General features: G+C 39.6%; 1 long non-coding RNA gene across 1 annotated transcript; it reads right to left on the bottom strand.

The window, feature by feature from the left end:
- Positions 1 to 3,848: 3,848 nt before the first annotated feature.
- On the bottom strand, positions 3,849 to 8,006 carry LOC145524390 (uncharacterized). Its single transcript, XR_014067460.1, has 2 exons — positions 7,649 to 8,006; positions 3,849 to 4,049 (listed from the first exon to the last, which is right to left on the bottom strand). It is a non-coding gene; the product is annotated as an uncharacterized LOC145524390 (long non-coding RNA).
- Positions 8,007 to 16,952: the final 8,946 nt, after the last annotated feature.

The raw sequence follows: 16,952 nt of genomic DNA, 5'->3' as shown, positions 1-16,952 counted from the left end.
ATTAGCAAACAACTAATCATGGAAAACACCTAAACACTGCAGTCTGCAAAATATTTGCAAAGTGCTCTGCCAGCGACTTGAGATTTACTGGGTAAAAGCAGGCAAGGAGCCTCTCCTACTGATTCCATCAGGTACTTGTTGTTACAGGTTAAGGGGATGGGATGGAGTTTAACTGCTTAATTAAAACTGAAAACAAAACTTGAGAAAGTAGGTGTGTCAGTATAGGGTGAGATTTTCCCAGAAACATAATATTTTAATGCTTGGTTAAGCATTTGAATTACAGACTTATAAAAATTTTTACAAGAATGCTTTTTCTTTTTCTCCCAGAATTTTACCAGGCATCATATATATATATATGAGATTCCACCTGGTTCTGTCTTTCTTCCACCAGGACCATTCATTCCTGACACAATATAACCTGTAAAGTATCATACAGGGAAAACATACTGACACCCAAACTTTCTACCCAGAAAAATGTCTGCTTCTGGAGTAGTGATTAAATGATTGCCTGGGCTGTGTCATCACTTTTTACTTCTGATTAAATTTAAAGTTGGGATTAAACTTTGTCCTGGGGAAATGCTACTATGAAAAAGGGTTTGAAATCAGTTTCACTTTTATGATGTGTCAAACATAAGGGATTTGATCAAAGTTCATTGCATCTTGCCGGAGATTTGGATGTGGGAGTTTCCTTGGGAAGGCTTGGCCCTCAGGCGATAGGACTGGAACAGGTGATTGATTCACTCGGGTGACAGAAACCTGGCAGGAGGGAGGGGAGAATGATAGAGAGCAGATATCCCAAGTCAGCTTCTTGTGGCCTGCACTGTGCTTTTAAATATTCTGAATTAGTTATCAACATTTAGGTTTCCCAGGTGGCACTAGTGGTAAAGAATCTGCCTGCCAATGCAAAAGACACAGGTTCGATCCCTGGGTCGGGAAGACCCCCTGGAGTAGCAAATGGCAATCTGCTCCAGTATTCTCGACTGGAAAATTCCATGGACAGAGAAACCTGGTGGACTACAGTCTATGGGGCCTCAAAGAGTCGACAAGACTGACTGTCAACATTTAACATTCAAAAGTTGGATTTCTGGCTTTTCTTAAAATATCCAAAGATCTGTCAAGACCAAGCCTGCATTCTCCCCATGGCCGAGATTGGCTGGAAGAGCTGAGTGACCACCCATTTAGGAGAAGCATGTGGCCTCCGGGGCCCCAAAGGCCCCATCATCTTCTGATGCTCCCACACCATCCCCATTTGCTCACTGGCCATACCTGCCAATTCCTGTAGTCTCTTGAGTTTGAGACCCCGGATGTGGTTGAATAAAGGCAGCGTCGATGTCTGATGGGCCTGATTTAAATCTTGGCTCTGCTCTAGAGTATGTGTTGGACCAAATTCATTTTACTTTTCCTCGTTCTAAATGAATGCATACTCATTTTAGAATGACTGAAGGTAAAGTATAAAGCAGATAAAAGAAATCAACTAGCTTAATAAACATAGTATGTGGGTGTATCATCCTTAATTTTTCTAAGATTTCCTAATATGATTGAGATAATACTCTATCTATAATTTTCTACCTTGTTTTTCACTTACTGTCATGATACCAGCCTTTTCCCATGCTTAATAAACACCATATTTAACAGTTGTATAATATTACTTTATGTGAAATGTACTTAATCACTGGTCTATTGTGATCACTTATATGGTTTCTTTCTCTTTTTTGCTGTTATAAGTAACACGATGAATATCTTTATGTGTCAGTCTTTATTGACATTTTTGGTTATTTTATTAACAGATTTTAAAAGAGACTAATATTATACTGAAGGTTATGAGTATGAATTTAAATCTCATGAATCACAACATCAAGTTGCTCTTCAGAAGGTTTGTACCAAATTACGTTCCTACTAGTAAGTAGTGTGTAAGAATTCTATTTTACTCCAGCTGCCTGAGTTTGAATAATCTTGTTCAAAAACAATAAGAAAAAAATTGATGTATTAAAAGTGATATCTCATTAGTATTTTGTATATATCCCTTTGATTATTAGTGAATTTGATTATGTCTTCATGTTTATTAACAATTTTATTTCTTGTAATATAAATTTTTACTGAATTAGTTACTTAATTGTTCATAGACTTATCTTCCTTATCTGTAAAATGGGCATAATAATACTGCTCCTGCTAGGAGGGTCGTTTTGGGAATTAACTGAGTTTGCTTATATAAATTTCTACCCATATAATAATGTGTGACTATTCTTTATTTCCCTGGAATTAAATGTAATGACAACTTATCCTTTTAAAATATTTCTCTATTTGATGAAATAACTGCAGCCCCCTGGAAACTCTGTCCAATCATAGCAGACATTTATTGGTTCTCACTATGTGTGAGGCGCTGTCCATCTTATTTTTGATATTCATGACAAACATGAGATGGGTACTATTATCCCTGGTCTTCAAGTGAAGAAATCAAGGGGTAGTGAGGTTCAACCACTGCCTGGAATAGAAAAGCCAAGACTGAAGCCTGAGCCCTCTCATCATGGAGCCCACCCTGTTAGCCCCCAGGTCACACTGTCCAGCCTGCTCAGCACTCAGGTCCATCAGTGGGGCTGCCCAGATTCCCACCTGCTCTCGCTCATGCTGTGATCGGATGAGGATCACACCCCAGTTCTGGGCCACAACACCCTCCCTGATAAAACAAAAGGATTTGAGTAGATGATCCAAAAGTCCCATGTACAGGTACATGGGTAACTTCACAGACAGGTGCATCCATATTCACCTACATAGACTCACACCCACAGACACACCGGAAATGAAGCGCACACACCCCCCTTGAGGACAGCCATGCCCAGTAGGCTCTCGTCTGGATTTTTTTATTCTTAATCATATATAATCATTATATATATATATATATACGTATATATATATACGTATATATATATATGAAAAGTGAAGCTATTAGTCCCTCAGTCTTATCGACTCTTCATGACCACATGGACTGTAGCCCCTCAGGCTTCTCTGTCCATGGGATTTTCCAGGCAGGAATACTGGGGTGGGTAGCCATTCTCTTCTTCAGGGGATCTTCCCAAATCAGGGGTTGAACCCAGGTCTCCTGCATTGCAGGCGGATTCTTTACCCACTGAGCTGCAAGGGAAGCCCACCCCCTACATATATAATTTACTGTTGCATATGTCTCAGCAGTAATACTATTATGTGCAAGGCACTGTTCTGTAAGTACTATTTGATTCATTGACTTAAGCCTCACCAAAATGCTGCAAGGCAGCTCTTGTTACACCCATTTTCCAGAAGAGGAAGCTGAGGTGCGGAGGTGCCAAGTGGCTCTGTAATCACCAGTACTCACTCACTCTCCTCTGCCACCTTTCACAGATAGATATGTTATTCTAAATAAGTGAAAACAGATTAAAAATAATTACTACAGCTGTTTTATTATAATTTTTTACCCTAATAACAGAAGCAGAAGCCTAAATAAAATAAAAAATAAGGTCATGAGGACTTGTACCACCCTTTCTGTCATGTCTATTTCCTTTCTGTCTCTGTTCATCTAAAACTGTAATTTGAGTACATATTATATTATCCACAGCTTGGATTTAATTTTGTATTTTGATTTATTCAGCCAATGTTATACAATAAGCATTTCTATGCTGCTACCTAGTCATCACAACCATATTTTATAATTGTGGAATAACATTTTATCAAGTGACTAATTTGTAATTTACTTACCCTCATGGGGTCGCAAATAGTCAGACATGATTGAGCGACTAACACATACACACACACATTATTATATAGTAACATTATTTCTGATTTTCTTCACAGTTATAAGTAATGTTGCAATACAAACATTTATTCATGTGGCATTTTATTTTTAGTAGGTTTTTTTACAGATGAATTTAAACCAAAATAATTATCTGTTGTTTTTGGTTTCAAAACTTAATTCTACAATTTATAGTGCTTTCATTGTTCTTTCATTACAATCAATGGTTACCTTGGAAGATGATAGAGAAACAAAACAACAGGTATGTGTCGTCTTCTGCATTGCAAATCTGTGAAAATAACACAAGAGATGATTTTGGAAGGAGATAATTGATCATTATTTATTTTCAAAGCAGCATCTCTTAAACTCAATTTTATTTTTAGAAAACAAGCCCCTCAAGGACCAGTTCATTTGACATGGATCACATTCCTTTCTGCACTTACTTTCTAAGGTCCAGTGCCATTTTTAGCTGTATTGATGGATTTGGGACCACAGATGTAGATGTTTCCCTAGAAAGGTAAGAACTGATACATGCATTTAAGAAAGCATTCATGTTTAGCCTCAGGAAGAACAGACTTGGGAGGAGGACACTGTCCCAACCATCTCAGTTTGCCAAGGACTAAGGTTTTCTGGGACAAGGGACTTTTGGAGCTAATATTGGGAAGGTTGTGGGCAAATCAGGATGAGCTGGTCACCCTAACAGGAATTGGACACTTTCTTTAAATCCTCCAAGGATAGAAGATGGGCCAAGAAGATAAAAGCTACCCCAAAAGCAGATTTGTCTTGATGCTAAATTGGCATCAAGTTGGCACATTGCACTCTCATGGCCTGGACCGGGTTGCCATCCCTGAATGTATTCAAGAAAAGGCAAGGGGACCACATGTTCAGTGTGCAAAAGAGCAGTGGTTCTCAAATTGTGCTTCCATTAGAATCATCTGGGAAGCATTTAAAACTCCCCTTGCTCAGGAACATCCTATAACAATTAAACCAGAATTACTGGAGGTGGGCTCCGACGTCAATAGTTTTAAAAACTCTTGAGGTGATTGAAATGTACAATTAAGGCTGAGAACTTTTGCTGTGGATGATGTTTCTTAAACTCTAATGTGTGTATGAATTACCTGGGGATCTGATTGAATGCAGACTCTCAATCAGTAGGTCTGAGGTCCACGTGTCTGAAAAGCTCCCAAGTGATGATGGCAATGCTACTGATTTAGGGATGAGTTTGAGTAGTATGCCTACATCTCAGCGACCATAAGGAAAATCAGAGCCCTTCCTCAGGCAACTGACATGCCACTCTGTTCCTTGGTTTTCAGTGAAAGTAGAGACACAAATCCCAACACTCGATAACCAAGCACTAACATCAGAGGCAAAGAACAATGCAGTCTTCTGACACTCGACTTCTTTCTAAGACAGGAGGAAATTTAATTCAGAAATCTCTCCTGTATGATTGTTAGCTATTTTGAACAGAGAGAAAGGAAATATTGTTTGTTGAGCTCTAAGTCTTTGTCAAATGCTTCCTCAGACCACTTCAGGTGGTGCTAGTGGTAAAGAATCCACCTGCCAATGCAGAAGGCATAAGAGACATAGGTTCGATCCCTGGGTCATGAAGATCCCCTGGAGGAGGGCATGACAGCCCACTCCAGTATTCTTGCCTGGAGAATCCCGTGGAGCCTGGTGGGCTACAGTCCATGGGATCACAGAGGGTCGGACACAACTGAAGTGACTTAGCACATACGCACATACACACAACCTTCTGAAGTAGGAGTTGCATGTACCTTCTCCATGAAGAAGGCAAGGTTCAGAGAAGCTGGCTAATTATCCAAGATGGGCAACTAATAGTAGACCCTGATTTCACACTGGTGTCTTAAGCTCCTTTCCTGCTAATGATTCCATAATTTTATTAGCTCAATAAATGTATATGTACTGACATTTTATCTTCTAAAAATATACTTATAAAGACAGAAAGGAACACAGTGCTCTGTTTCAGAGAAACACCCTATTGTGGGATTTTGAAGTGTTTTCAGAGTATTCTTAGTGGGCGTTGCCTACCTTTAGGCAGGCATCAAACATAAACAGACATATTAAGGGTTCTTTCTGGCATCTTCAATGCCTCTGAGAAAATGGTGTAAACAATGAATTCTCTCCCTAGAGAAATGCACACACACACACATATGTACACAAATATTTGGGTAGATTTCCTGACACAGATGTTCTGAAGCCTGTGGTTAGGAAATTTAAAGACAAGAATTTTTCTCACTGCCCCAGCTCTCCTTCTGTGTAATTGTCCTAGAGACCAGCTTCAAAGGAGACCAATGCATCCCCATCAGTCCATTATTTACTGACTCTGTGCCTGGGACTAGGGTGGGCATTGAGAACGCAAGAAAGAAGAGACAGAACCATTGCCCTCTGGGAGCAATGAGTTAAGGAGGACATAAGTAGGTGAGTGGACCGTTACAAGGGATCAGTTGGGAAGGACAGTGGCGAGAAAGTGAGGGGACAGCCAGTCCTGTAGAGAACTCCAGTTCTGATGAAATGATGAATGTAATGAACATTTGTTTTCAGTTTTGTGTGCTGGTATTTGAACTCCCTCCTATGCTTGGATGTGAGAGTTGGACCATAAAAAAAGGCTGAGTGTTGAAGAATTGATGCTTTCAAATTGTGGTGCTGGAGAAGACTCTTGAGAGTCCCTTGGATTGCAAGGAAATCAAACCCGTAAATCTTAAAGGAAATCAACCTCGAATATTCATTGGAAGGACTGATGCTGAAGTTGATGCTCCGATACTTTGGCCACCTGATGTGAAGAGCCAACTCATTGGAAAAGACCTTGATGTTGCAAAAGATTGAGGGCAGGAGGAGAAGGGGGTGACAGAGGATGAGACGGTTGGATGGCATCACTGACTCAATGGACGTGAATCTGAGCAAACTCCAGGAGACAGTGAAGGACAGCGAAACTGGCGTGCTGCAGTTCATGGGGTCACAAAGAGTTAGACACAACTTAACAACTGAACAACAGCAGCAACTATGCTTGGAAATTACTACTCCCTAGAACAGGCTCAAGTCATACAGTCCCCTTCCTTCTATTGGAGCTCAAAGTGCTAGGTTCTTGTCTGCCACCTTCCCGTGCTTCTAGGGCCAGCAGGTAGCTTCATATCCACCGATCACGTAGTAGGAAGCCCTCCATCTCAAATCAGAAGCTGGTGCAGCCACGAAGCAGATTCTACCTGGGGGCTGGAATTTGGCAGCAGCAGCAGAATTTGCAACTAATCTCCAATGGTAGCCATTTTAGTGGCTCAAGGGGGCAGTATCCAGCATCCAGCACTGGTGGTGGAGGGCACTGTGGGACAAACTTTGGCATCTGTGCCCCGTGACTGCCACAGGGGTATATACCAGCCTGGTTCTGTAGCATCATCTGGGCCTTGTTTTTGGTTGCCTGCCCGTAGTCGTTTTTTGAGTCCCTCCCCCCAGAAATACTATGATTTGCCCAGTACCTTCTGGAACTTGAATTACTCAATGTCAGTTTCTGTGCCTTGCTTGCACCTAAACATCCAACTGATACAGCTCTTTCCTAGGACCAGCACAGAGTAGAGTGGCAATTTTGATGGATGCATTTGAACTTCCAAGGGGTTACCTGGTTATTTTGTAAAAATAATGATGTTTCCAGCAGCTGACACCTAACATACATCAATAGGAAGAGATCTGACGTTTACTTAGAACGTGGTTCATTCACTTTTGTCTGAAGTTATTTTTGCTCAGCCCTCACTTGCCTGAACATTTGATCTCTAGGTTTTTATGTTTGTAAATTATCTGCAGTGATCTTCCCACTCCTGTTTTAAACTTGACTAGAGTTCAGTTGGGGCTTCCCTGCTGGCTCAGTGGTAAAGAACCCACCTTCAGTGAAGGAGATGCTGGTTCTATCCCTGGATCAGGAAGAGCTCCTGGAAGAGAGCATAGCAATCCACTCCAGTGTTCTTGCCTGGAGAATCCCATGGACAGAGGAGTCTGGTGGGCTGCAGTCCATAGGGTTGCAAAGAGTCAGACACTACTGAAGTGACTGAGCACAGAGCTCTGTTACATGCATTTAGTGAGTACTTCATCCGATCCACACAATTGAGGCAGTGGGGATATACATACAGAAGTAAAAGATACAGTCCCTGCTCTGAGGACCCTTAAGATTTGGTTGTAGAAGGTAAGACATATACGCATGTCAAGATAAAAACCTGGTTCCCTAGATACCTGTTCTGTGAGCAACACAACAAAACCAACTAATTATATTACATAATCAGAGGGATGGAATTTGTAGAGTCTCAACATTCTAAAATATTCTCATATTAGAATCCAGCTCAAAACTTAACCGCTTAACTTAAGATGGACAAGTTTTGACAATTACGTCTTAGTTCATCGTCAACCTGTTGTCTTTCACATATAAAGGGTCACAACGTAAGATTTCTGTCTCGCCCTTTATTCATAGCTGCAGTTCAATAAATTTGTCACTGATGAAACCCATGATGGGACAGGGCAGACAGGCCAGCAGGAGAACCATTGGGGGTTTCCATTTTGATGTCAAGTGCCTCAGAGGTCTTGTCCTAGTACAGACCCTCATATAGTCATTATCTGCCTGAATAGCCTGATTCTCCTGAAATCTCACTTTAATCGGTTCCCAGAAAGACTAAAAACGGGAAGAGGATAAGAGTTACAGGCTGAATTAGAAGCATACGAATCAAACTCTTAAAGAGAAGCTTGTACAAGTTTGTCCCTGGATGGTGCCATTAACACCCCCCCTTTTTTTTGTTCTTAGCACCAAATTTAAAATAAAAGTTTACAAAAAAACATGAGTGGAAATAGATTACATGAGTCTTGCATTTAGAGGTGCCATCTGTTCAATTTGTCACCCTCACAGTCAGAGTGTTAAGACTGCTTGTGCAAAGATACCATTTGTCAGCATTTTCTATCATTTGGAGTTACCAAACAGTTCATTTTTTATTCTTTGGCCTAAATCAGCTGAAATTCTCTGAGTACAGATGTCTTGAGTTTAGTGTGTATTTTCAATTACCTCCTTGTTTGGAGGGCATTTCCTTTCAAAAATCTGTTAGGAGAAGGGATGGAATTTGAAACTGACCTGCTTATGGTTTTCCAAGAAATTTTGGGGGCAAAAGGGAAAGTGGAGAAGATTAAATTCCCCTGTAGAATGGTTGGTATCTATCTTTATGATGAACTTCAGCAAGACTTAAATGAGTTTTAAAGGCCCCCATAAAAGAACTAGGGAAAGTCATTGGGGGAAGGAAAAATACAATATTTCTGTTGCAACTGCCAGTGATCTTTATAAACCTAATTAAGCCCTGATGGGGTATAAAATATCCTGACTTTTATAAATGACTATCAACCAGACAATATGCGATGTTTAAATCCCCACAAGATTCATATTCATTTTCAATAGCATTTTAGTGAAAGGAAGAATATAAATACTCAATTTGAATAGGATTTCACTGGAAGAAGAAAATAATCTATGACTTCTCTCCATACTAAGGTGAACAACTCTGGTTTCTTAGAGTTTGGCTCTTCCTCTTGGATTTGTAAAGAAAAACCACATGGTCTTGCTGAGATGGTATCATCATCATTAGTGCTTTTAAACCAGCCTTTGTTTCCTCTGCTTTTCGCAGTAGTGAACAGGTGTGTAGGTTTTAAAATTAATAAAATCATTTTTCCCTTGGCCAATGCATTCATTATTTAGAAGTTTTTGAAACATGTTTTCACAAATCCCTTTGATTATGATTTTTAAAATATTAACACTCTGCCTGATTATTTTCAAAGCTGAAAAGAAAGAATATGAAGCCAACTCCAGTAAAAAAAACAAAACAAAAACCCAAAGAACATAGATACCTGGAGGAACAGCAAGAAGGGCTAAACTAATCACAAGAAGTGGACCAAAAAGTTTATCCATTAACACACAGTGGGTAAAATCAACACAATTTTAAAAATGATATCCCTTTTAAAAATAGCGTGCAAGCTTGAGGGAGTGTGAAAACAATATCGTCCATGAACATGACCAGGAAAAAATTATGGTGCCAACATGCCTGAATCCTTTTCTCAAGAAGAAGGAAGTCTGTGCAGTGAAAGGAAACTGAATGCCGGGGCGGGGGTGAGCGGAGCGAGCAGCGCGTGGGGGCTGTGTTTTCTGGGCCTATGCTTAACTTTCAGCCAAAAAGAGGTGCAGACAGAATCAACACAGATGTAATTTGTGTGCTGCTGTGAGCTCCCTGGGCCTCACACTCTGATTGGAAGTTTCAGGCCCAGGAATGGGGAGATTGGTCAAGCCAGGTGAGTGAGGAGAAACTTTGTTAAGATAGTTGACCTCCCTTGGTTCTGAATCCATCCTTGCTCTTGGATTATCTTTCTGAGTATGACTTGGCTTCCCATGGGAATTCTCTTATCATCCCCTCCACATCCACTCATCAACAAGACTTCCACTGGTTTATTCTCTAGTTTCTATGCTGACTATCTACATGCATCATTCTCCCACAGTGCTTAGAGAGCATCGTATTAGTATTGTAATCATCTTGATTTTATAGGTGAGGAAACCAGCATGGAAAAGTGAAGTAATTTGCCCAATGTTACATACTGACTAAGTAACAGAGCTGGGTCTTACACTCAGACACAAGTTCAACTACTTTGCTCTTAACCAAATCCAAGAATCAAGACGATTCAGTTTGTCTTGGCTGCTTGTAAGAAAATTTCACAAGGGGAACAACTGCTATCATGATTATTAGTGTCGGTCTCCTGTGAATTTGGTTGACTCGAGTTGTCTCCAAGAGAAAAATAAACTCTGGTTTATTGTTCTAGAATCAGCTATTCAATATATTTGGTTGCTTGTAAGTATTTAACAAAATAGGCATTCAGTAAATGTTAGTCATTATGACTAATAATTGTTAGTCAGTTATTAGCATCACACTCTTTGGACCTAAGTTTGAGCAAACTCCAGGAGATAATGAAAGACAGGGAAGCCTGATGTGCTGTAGTCCATGGAGGAGCAAAGAGTCAGACACAACTTAGTGACTAAGCAACAACAATATCACTATTGGTTTCTTACAAGTTTGATTAGTTTAACATACTGCTTAAGAGAATAATCATCTCTCTGTGACTTATTTTCTAGAAAGTATCCAGTTTCTAGAACAACAGGGCTGAGGACCAGGCTTGCTCTTGAGTTTCTATCACAGAGTTATCCTGGGAAGTCTCTGCCTGAGCACATTTATTACACTTATTTATCTCAATTGTCTTTTTTTTTTAATGCCTTTTTTTTTTTGGCCACAATATGCATATGGTATCTCAGTCCCCTGACCGGGGATCAAATCCATGCTCCTTGTGTTGGAAACACAAATTCTTAACCACTGGACCATCAGGGAATGACAGCAATCTATAATCTGTATTCTTTACTATCTGAGCCACCAGGAAAGCTTCCTGCTAGCCAAAGGAAAAAGGAAAATCCATCAAGATACATACCTTTCAAAGCTGGTAAAAAGCAGTTTACCACTTCTTTGGGAGGGGCAAATTTCTTGGTACTAAATCTTAAAGTTTATTTTATATATATATATATATATCCTCATCAAATAGCATTTAACAGGATAATGAATTTTATTAAAAAGTAAGTTATGCAAGATGCAGACATGTTATTTACATTAATGCTTCTAATTCCAACCTATGACAGACAGACACAGTGTTTAATTGGAGTAGTTTTTAGCAGAGGTTATATCTACATTATGGTCTGGTAATTCGATTTAACATTAGATTGGAGCATAAGGACTGAGAAGAAAAGTTTTAGGCATCTCCATCAAGCATCTGTAGTCTCAATCATGCCTTGATGGGCAATACAGAGCAGTCTATTCAAAAATGAGCTGTCTGGTAAGAGCTGACTGAAAAGAGCTCTATGCTGACTGAATAGAAATTTACTTCTTGTGGCTGCCAAGTTAGGATTAGATAGCAAGATTGATTTTTGTTATGTTTATTAAGAAGCCCAACATGTACTTTTGTCCTAGTAGAAGACAATTTCAATGATACTTGTAATAAATATCTGTGGGGTAAAGACAAAGTAAGAGACCATCTCAGTATTGCATATGGCTATTAACACATTGGTAGAATTCATCTACAGTTTGTCTCTATGACTTTGAATAATTTTTCCTACTTACCAATGTAAAGAAATATACATTTAATAAAAAATATGTATTTCTCTCTATACCTCTATATATTCATCTTCATATATATGTATATGTGTGAGTATATATTAACACGTGGATGTGAACATATCCATGTATATATGTGCATATACATATGTGTATATACACACAGGTGTGAACATTTGTGTGTGTATATATTTATATGTCTGTTTTGATTCTGTACAAGATTTTTGAGTTTCTTTCTCTACTAAAGAAGTTTGAAAACTAATGTTTCATAAGTTATTTTTTCTGCCTAGCATTTTGCTAAGTTTGGAAAAGTTAATTATATTTTAATTGTTTCTCAATTGTGTTAAATTTAAAATATCATTTATTTATGGTGCTAACATGGACATCTTAATCCATAATTTTCTATGTTCATCTCAATTGTTTCTTTCAGATAAATGTAAAGAAATAGGGTGGCTGATTCAAAGAATGGCGACAGTTTTAGAACTTTTGGTATAGATTTCCCAGAAAAACTATGTACCAGTACCTCCCTCCAGCAAAGGGCTTTCATGATCTTGTGATTTATACGAAGTAACAGTCATGCTGGTTTCCATTTTCTGGGCACTTGCCCTGCAGTTTATAGATATGTCTCCTATAGTCCTCCTGGGCTACCCTGGTGGCTCAGAAAGTAAAGAATCTACCTGCAAAGTGGGAGATATGAGTTCAACTCCTGGGTCGGGAAGATCCCCTGGAGAAGGCTGGAAAATGGCTGCCCATTCCAGGATTCTGGCCTGGAAAATCCCATGGACAGAGGAGCCTGGTGGGCTACAGTTCATGGGGAAGCAAAGATTCAGACATGACTGAGGGACTGACACCTTCATAGTCCTCCCAGCCACCAGGCAAGGTTACTCATCTGTTCCCCCTACAAATGAGGGCTTGTAGCTCAAAAAGACCCAGTTGTGCAGAGTTACAAAGCAAGGAACAAGGCATGCCTGAATTGGATGTCGTTTCTCTGGTTCTCTCTTGCCCCACGCCAGGATGCTTCCCGCACTCAGACTAGAGCCCACTTCTTATTCAGGAGAGGGAGGACCTGCTCTCACTCTGTTCCCTTTATACCCAGTTTGCATCCCATTTCAAGAATGCTACACAAGCTTATCAGGGGCTCCTCGCCCCTCTCTCTCCCTGATATTTGAAATGGGATTTTGAACCCATCACAAGGCCCTCTTGACTTTGATTGACAGGCAATGTCATTTTAAGGTGAAAAGTGTTGTATTGGGACTTTCTTTAGATGGTGAATATGAGACCAGGGCTCCTCAATCCTGGTTTGGCTACAAGCCAGCGCAGGGCCTCTGGGTTATCTTTGCATCCTGGTATTAGAGGCCCCAGCCACAGAGAGGACAGGAGAGGATGGGTGAAGCAGTGGCATCTCTATTAATTATAATAAAAGACTAACTTTCTTTTTGGTCTCATATTCAGCAATAATTCACTTTGTGAAAACTAGTTCTTTTTTGCTTAGAGGAACACCCCTGACTCATAGATGTCTCTGTGAGCCAGATTTCATGGTTTGTGTCAGAAATCTCTCTAAATCCTCATAAGTTGTGTTTCACTCTGTACGATGCATTTTCGAATGCTCTTGGGAGTTATCCATAAAACTCCCTCAGATGGCCAAGGTTTCTCTTCCCACCTCTGAGTTTGGAGAATGCAGATCACTTGAAATGCTGGGTTCAAGCCAACCCTTTAGATCCAGAACACAGAACTGAGACTAACAAGAGTCGTCTTGGCAGAGCACCATGGCTACCAGCCCCACCTTCTTCCCAGTGGGCTTCCTGGTCACCCCATGACACCCATATTCTACTCCAACTCTGATCATTATCAACTTGGCCTTTTGAGGCTTCACTGCAGCGATGCTCCTCTCAGCTTCCACAGCTCAGCAGAAGGTAACTCCCCTTCCTTTGAACCCATCACTGATCAACCCAGATTTCCCTCCTTTCCTGACTTCTCTTCATTACCTTGTTACCCTCTTGCCAGAAAGCAGTTTGCCCAGCTACCAGCAATTTGGCTCGGTCCCAACTCACACCTTCCATGCCAACACTGTAGGCTTCTGAATGGTGATGCTCGGGGCCCAGCCTGCCCTCTTCAGAAAGAGAAAGTCTCCTGTGCATGAGAATCTCATACTGATGTTGCTACTTCAGCATCCCTTATCCTCATGTTGTTGTCGCTATTTAGTCGCTAAGTCATGTTTGATTCTTTTGAAACATCTTGGGCTGTAGCCTGCCAGGCTCCTCTGTCCATGGGATTTCCTGGGTCAGAATACCAGAGTTATCTGCCATTTCCTTCAGGGGATCTTCCCAACCCAGGGATCAAATCCATCTCTCCTGCTTGGCTGGTGGATTCTTTACCACTGAGCCACAAGGGAAGCCCTTATCCTCATAGCTCTTGCATTTTTGTAAGTCATATATTCTAGCAAGTTCTTAAAGAAACTGCAAGCCAGGAAAATGGCAACCTTAAAATTAATTTTAAAATCTTCTTTTTCCTTACACCATATACAGAAATAAACTCCAAATGCGTGAGAGATTTTCATGTAAAACACGAAACCATATATGTACTGGAATAAAACACAGGTGAATTTCATTATAAAACTTGGACATGGAGAAAGGTTTTCCAACTATGACTCCAAATCCAGATGCAACAAAGAAAATGTTGAGTTTTTAAAAATCTGTGCATTAAGAAAAGATCATATGTCAATATGCAAATGTTAAACTGGAATAAAATAGTTGCAACTTATATCACAGACAAAAGGTTAATATCCTTTACATACATAAAGACTCTTAAAAATTATGGGAGGAAAAAAGCTAAATAGCAAAATAGGCAAAAGAGATAAACAGAAAATTCAGAAAAGATATATGGATGTATAAAAATACACACAATGTATTCAAATGTACGTATACAAATGGCACTTGTACACTGAAATGTCTAACCTCACTTAAGATAGGAGAAATGCAAGTTAAACTGCACAGAGATATAATTCCTCCTGAAACTGACAGGTAAAATGTCAAAAATTTGATAACATCCTATTGATGAGGCTTTGAGGAAATGGATTCTCTTATACTGCTAGGAGGCAACTTCTAATTATGAATGCATTTACCTGTTGGCCCAGAAATCCACTTCTAAGAAATTATTCTGAAGATATACCTGTAGGAATACAAAAAATTATGCATTGAAGTTGTGATTTCTACTAAAAAATTGTTGTAAGTTGTCTAAATGCCAATACTTAGGAGAATGGTTGAATAAACAATGATACAGCCATACAGGGGAGCAGTATGCAGATCTTTTAAAAAAGAAATAAAGAAGATTTCTATGAACTGATAGATATAATTCTCCAAATATATTTAGTGAGAAAAAAACTAGGTGAAAAAGAATGTATACAATGTGCTACTTGTACATAAGACAGAAAGGAAAATAAGATTTCTGGCATAAGCCAGAAGTGAGTCACACTGGCTATTTATAAGAGGTAGGTGGAAACAGAGTTGGATAGAGAGGAAATAAGATATCTTTGAGTATATAGATGTGACTTTTGTATCATGTTTATATTCAAATGTAGAGTTGCATCAGAAAAGATGGAGAAGATCCTAAATTTGAAGACAAACGGAAAATAATTGGTCTAACCATATAAAAAATTAATAACATAACCACACAGCATAAATGAAGAATTAATCTGAGTAAGTGTTGAGCATCTTCCTCTGACTGAACACCCTCAATGGGATATAAGCTAAGGATACAAAGGAATTTCAAGGAATTCAGCTTTACTCAGTAGATTTGTTGTCTGATGGTGATATTGACAGAATCATTCTGAGATTTTGTATCTAAAGATTGAGAAAACAAGCAAATATACTAGTATTGTTGGGAACCAGGGTCCTCCCTGTGGATAAAGTTAGAAGAAGGATATGGAATGGGGAGAAAGAATCACACGCTTTTGGATTAGACTTGGAGGCATCAAATGAGTGCAGGGGTTCTGCTCACACACCCTTGTATGAGGTGTGGAGGAGGAAGGGTTAGGTTCAGCTAGCCTTCTGGGGAATGCGGTTCAAACTAGGCACTGAAGAAAACAGGATGAGAAAGCAGGTTATTCCTTCCCCTGAGTAAAGGACAAGTTACAGTTTGTGAAAATTAGACGTGGAGAGAGACAGAATCACAGGGAATGAGACCCTGTTTTTAAAGCACTGAGCCAGGAAGCTTGGTCAAGTGGAAAGAGCATAGGCTCTAGAGACCCAGAGAAAGCACTCCCAGTTCCAGCTTCAGGTCCTGTTTTTGATGGGGAAAAGATGACCAGCCTTGCAAGGTGGCTGGGAGGACAATAGGAAAGATGTCTACAAACTGTGGGGCGTAGGGCAAGTGCCCAGGAAATGGGAACCAGCATGACTACCGCTATTCACAAATCAGCAAATCATGCAAGCTCACTGCTAGAGGGAGATACTGCCGCATGGTTTCTCTGGAAAATCTGTACCAAAAATCCAAAACTATCTCCATCCTTTGAATCAGGCAGTCCATGTCTCTGCACTTATCCGGAGGAAACAATTGAGTTATACAAGGAGAGTTACTAAGGAGGAGGTCAATTTTAACATGACAAAGAAATGCTTTTAAAAGTGACCACAATTAACATATGGTTAAATTAAATGTCTTAAGCCTAAACAAAGAAATCTAGGCAGACATATAAATAAAATATACAAAATAAGTTGTGTAACAATAGTTTCCAAACTCATGTTAGCAGATGAACCTAAAGATTATGTAAATGTAAAACCCAAGTATATATACATGGATGGATAGATAGAATTTTTTGTTTAAAAATATATACAGTTACTTTGGTAATGAGAGGAATTACAATAATTGCAGAAAAACTACAGATACGCTCTCTATCATTCCTTTTACATTTATTAGTTAGTATTTTTTGGTAAAGAAAATCTCTTCCTTCTCCCTTCCCAGCACCCAAAGGTTTGTTTTTCTTTTTGTTTTGAGTATCACTATGGAGTCACGAATTCCTTGTGCTA

The sequence above is a fragment of the Giraffa tippelskirchi genome, chromosome 2 (genome assembly GCF_054371585.1).
Source record: "Giraffa tippelskirchi isolate mGirTip1 chromosome 2, T2T-mGirTip1v1.2.pri, whole genome shotgun sequence".
Classification (NCBI taxonomy): Eukaryota; Metazoa; Chordata; class Mammalia; order Artiodactyla; family Giraffidae; genus Giraffa; species Giraffa tippelskirchi.
Note: the sequence above shows the minus strand (reverse complement) of the source record. Positions and strands in the feature narration are given on the sequence as shown.